Here is a 5,350-nt window from a genome sequence, read left to right as displayed (position 1 = left end):
ATTTGAGTCCAAGAAACTCGTATTTTTTCAGAAAAATTATTAATTTCTTAAGGTATGGTAGAGTGTTTGCCTAAGCATGTGTAGGGATCTAGATTTGATTCACTGGCACTGAATGAATGAATGAGTGATATGTAAATAAATAAATAAAATGTATGTCTGAGAACATAGCTTAGCTATTAGAAAACTTAACTAGTATGCCATAAACCCTGGGTTAATCTTCAAAGCCTCATAAGTTAGACATGGAAGCATAAATCTACAATCTTCCACTCAGGAGGTAGAGGCAGGAGGATCAGGAGTTCAAGGTTATTCTCAGATACACAGTGACTTCCAGGCAACCTAGAATACATGAAGCCCTGTCTCAAAAACACAAACTGTATGACTAAGAAATTTTCTTCAGGTATTGTTAGAAGAAAAAAAAAGCTTGAAATAATTTGACCAACATTAAGAAACAGATTAAATTAACTATAGTACTGAAGAATTAACCAGGCATGGGACAGAATGAGATATATCTCTCTATACATTGCTATGAAAATAACTCTGTGTTCTAAGAGGCCTGGAACAGACTAGTATGCAAGTATGCACTCATTTATAGTATATGGAATATATATTTATAATATAGGGAATATGGATTTATAATATATTTTTATGGCATGCATGCATATACATATAGTTCTTGTAGTCATAGAAAATTGCTGATAGGATACTTAACTATTAAGTTGTCATCGTCTATAAAAAGGAATGTATGGTCACAGTCAGTGAACACCTCATAATCCTTGGGGAAAATATGTCTCTTCCATATGAGAAGCTAATGTTTTTGTGACATCGAGGATTACACACATGGCACCTCATGCATGCTGAGCAAGTACTGTACCCCTGGGCTACACTGAGCTATAGAAATCCCTTTGTTTTTCCCAAGGCCAACATTTGGTACTAACGTTCACCCCTTTCGCCCTTTTCAGGTATCACTGTTAACAAGCCCAGAGAGGCAATGTCCTGGCCTGTGGTTATAGCGGCTTTGCTGTCCTTCTGCACGATATTGTTTGGGCTTGGAGTAAGAAAATGGTGTCAGTACCAAAAAGAAATGTGAGTATATCAAGATATGTAAAGACATCTACACTTTCTATCATAAAATATTTACTTGATACAAAAACTACATGGCATTCATTCCTCTCATAATTTAATGAGCAAGCCAGCTTCTAAAAGCTCGGAGAAAACATACAGTTTTCCCAAGATCATTCAGTGAAGGCTCGACACACAGATCACAACTCGGTCTCCCTCTCTGCACTGGCTTGCCTGGGTGGAACAGCAGATTCTGCGCACAGGTCAGTAGGCATGAAACAAGAACCATGCCTCACCTCGCCACATCGATAAAACTGATTGTCTTCTTTGAATCTTCATTATTTTTTCATTTTCATGCATTTTTGACCTGGCTGGGATCAGCTGGGCCCAGATGCTCAAGTGTGAAATTGAGTAAGAAAAGTAATTTTTAATAACTTTCCAGCTGCTCTCCATAGAGTGGGCTTCCCCCACCCATTCCGTTTTATCACAAGAGCAGGGAAAGAGTCACTTTATATTCCTAACTTCTCAATGCAGCAATCTGAAGTGGGTGTCAGGGTAAACTTCCCTTTTCTGATTCAGTTATTGGGGATGAGCCTGGACTAGGCTGTGATTCCAGGAGAGCCCACAATACACAGTGCTGATCTCCATGTGTTTGCTATCTAATATAACAATCATCACTGCACAGCATCCTCTTCCCGGAGTCCCCCTGAAGACCATAATAGGTATGCCCAACAGGCATCGTACCTACCACATGCATCTCAGAAAAGCTATGAATTTCATGCTAATTAAAATCACAATCAATATTCTGTTTTTTTATCCAAAGATTGTATCTTGGACAGTATACAACCTTAAGAAATTCATAATTTTTCTGAAAAAAAGTACAAGTTTCTTAGACTCAGATACACATTTTGATATATTTTTAAATAGTCACAAACAAGGTAATAAGGATTACAGATTACGGGGCTGGAAAGATGGCTCAATGCTTAAGAGCACTTGCTGCTCTTGCAGAGGACCCAGGTTCAGTTCCCAGCACCTGGGTCTGGTAGCTCACAGCCTCATGTAACAGTTGTTCTGATTGCCTCTTCTGGTCTTTGAGGGGACCTGCCCTCAAAGCTGACATGCACATAAACAAAAATAAGCCTTTTTAAATTAGGAGTGTTTATATTAATATAAATAGAAGTACAAAAGGAATGAGTTTTTCAGTTATTCTCTGCTTAAATATCTGTTATATGAAGACAAAAGCATACAAAATAGTCTCTTTCTCTCCCCCGTCCCCTCAACCCTCCCCGTTCTCTTCACTCATTCTCTCTCTAAATTGAGATACTATTGATTGCCAGAGCATAGACACAAAAATTCTCACAGACATATCCCTATTTTCTGCCATTAAAATATCTTGGACATTGGCACAACGAAATTCCTCATGGACCTGGATGCTTGGTGTGTGCATAAGACAGAGATACATCGTGCTAAAACAAAATAAGCTTTGCATAAAGATAACTTCAGGCATGCATTATCCTGCCAACCGACCCAGGAGGAGCACAGGAACAGCTTGCTTCCCACTGGTACCAGAGCCTCACCTTGTACATGAGAGTGTGCAAAGAGGCTGAGGTTAAAGTTGGCAAAGTTGCTATTTGAAAAAGTCCTTGAATTTTATGTTTCTGTCTCTGGAGGGATGTTCTACCCATGTAAGAGGAAAGCTCCTTCCATTAGGAGGCAGTTGCCATGGAGATTATGGGATCTCGTTACAAGACTTCAATTGCTGGTCTGCTTCTTTTAAGCAAGTGCCTTAAAACCTCTATGCCTCAACTCTATCTGTCAAACAGTGATTATAATAATTTTTAGGTACAAAATAAATGCCAGAATCAAAATCACTTTGCAAACTATAAAATACATTAACTGTGTGTGTGTGTGTGTGTGTGTGTGTGTGTGTGTGTGTGTAAAACCAATATTAATTAATGGTAAAATGATTTGCGGAGTTAAGCTGACAAAAATTCTAAGAAGATAGAGTTATCTCTTCCTCATCAATATATCTCTAATTGTAAAAAATACCACCTCATGTGCAAATGCAAAGGGATGGGAAATGAATGAGATCAAGATACATGATGAAAAAGACATATAGAATAAATTTTTTTAAATGCCACCTCATATTCTCAGCACTGAAAGAGAAATGTTTTCTTCCCAGCATGGAAAGACCCCCACCTTTCAAGCCACCACCTCCTCCCATCAAGTACAGATGCATTCAAGAACCCACTGGACATGATCTGCCTTGTCATGAGATGGAGGCACTCTGAGCTTCGGAGCTTTGCTGCACAGCAGAGCATTTCTGGAGTCCTGTTGAGAGGTAGACACTGTCCTGTATTAATATCATCACCAACCAGCCGAGCCTCTGCTGCAGCGCAAATGAATGCTGGAAATAAATGAGTTGTTTTCCCATCGCCTTGCCTTCCTTCTTCTGCACACACTCGGGATGCAAATAAGAGTTAGAACAGTGGTTCTCAACTTGTAGGTCGCAAGCCCTTTGGCAAACTTCTATCTCCAAAAAATGTTGGCATTACAATTCATAACAGTAGCAAAATGACAGTTATGAAGTAATGATGAAAATAATTTTGTGGTGTGTGGGGGGGGTCACCACATGGGGAACTGTATTAAGGGGTCCAAGCATTAGGAAAGTTGAGAGACACCGTGCTAGAGGATAAAGCAATGTTTACACTCAGTGCAAGTTCTAGAGACTCCCTTGCTTATGTAAGAAGCCCACGTCAGGCTGCTGTCATTTTTTTTAAAGTGCTCTCTTTCAATTTCTTACCTTAATATTCTGGAAGAGGACAGTGATTTCTGGCATACACTCTTAATGGTTAAATTTTTTGCTAGTGTTGGAATATCTGACAGTAAACAATTTCACACACAAAAAAAGGGGGGCTTATGCCAGCTCATGGTTTAAGGAATACAGACCATCCTTGAGGGGAAGGCAAGGTGGCATGTTGCGGCTGCTTGTAACATGATACTGACTGGAAACAGAGCCAACCTGTAACCCCTCAGCCCCTCCCCTCTCACCTCACATCTGCCAGCCAGATCCCATGTCCAAAAGGTTCCATGACCTTTGGACATTGCCAACAGCTGAGGACCAATTGTATAAACATGAGCCTGCGGGAAACATTTTACAGTCACACCATAAACATGCCCATACAAAAATCTTCTGGATGTTTTCCATCGTGCTAAACTAGCTGCCAAAATTGTGATCCTCTCTGACTTTTGTCACGATCTCTGAGGAAATCCTAAGACAAAAATGTCCAAATTCTCACAGCAATTCCAAACGTTCACAAAAGGTCTTCATCCTGAAATTCTGTCACTCATTTTCACTGAAGGCAAATACATCCCCCTGTACAAGACCTACATTTCCAATCCTCTCTGATCCTTTCTCCTCATCATGTTTAGCCCAAGCTCCTGCACGTGCACCAGAATGGAGAAAGATTAACGAGTTAAGTAGCCAACAAACCAGCCGCCTTCTAGATATGAAGGAAATTCATTGGTTCCTAGGGTGGATTTATTTTCAGTTCTGACTGTGTACATGTGCCCACGTGCACACAGGCACGCACACATCATACTGCTGAGAGACGCTTACGTAAGAACACAGACAGTCCAACTGGCGACTTCCCTATTCATCCAACCCACCTGCTTTTCTAGTCTTAAAACAGATAGAGTGGATTAAAAGTAAAAAATTGACCCTGTTCCTACCAACCTTTTCTGAAACACCTCAAGCAGAGTTTACAAACGAAGAGGAAAACAGTCTCCTTAGTTAGACATACGCTGTGTTCAGCAACACTTTGCAACTGAATACATTACAGATCTCCCTTGTCACCTCGAACTCTCCCACACTCCTTGCCCCAGGAAGAAAGAACAGATGTTGTTGACAGACACAATCATGGCAAATACTGAGTGGACTTTAGTCCCCAGAGGAACCATTTTGTTCATTGGCGATGTGCTTATCCCTAACCACACATGGAAACAATTTCAGAGTTTGTATTTTCTAATACTATCTAATCCTATGCCCAATCCATTAAATCTTCCTCTCTGAGGAGTGAGGTGCCTGCATCAGCTCTCTGTGTCGATTCACGTAGTCAAAGGTAAGAACTACCAAACCAAAGCAAGTCCCTGCTCACAGATCTGAATCTCAGTTGGATACTTGGCTCTGGTGGTGGCCCTATCCCATCCAGGCATGATCAGCTTGTGACCCACGCATGAGCTGTCTTCATCCCATGATAGCTATGAATGTGATCCGACAAACTCTCTTGTA

This window comes from Peromyscus californicus, unplaced genomic scaffold (assembly GCF_007827085.1).
Source record: "Peromyscus californicus insignis strain IS unplaced genomic scaffold, ASM782708v3 Scaffold_16__1_contigs__length_79575227, whole genome shotgun sequence".
Classification (NCBI taxonomy): domain Eukaryota; kingdom Metazoa; phylum Chordata; class Mammalia; order Rodentia; family Cricetidae; genus Peromyscus; species Peromyscus californicus.
This window is presented reverse-complemented; position numbering follows the sequence as displayed.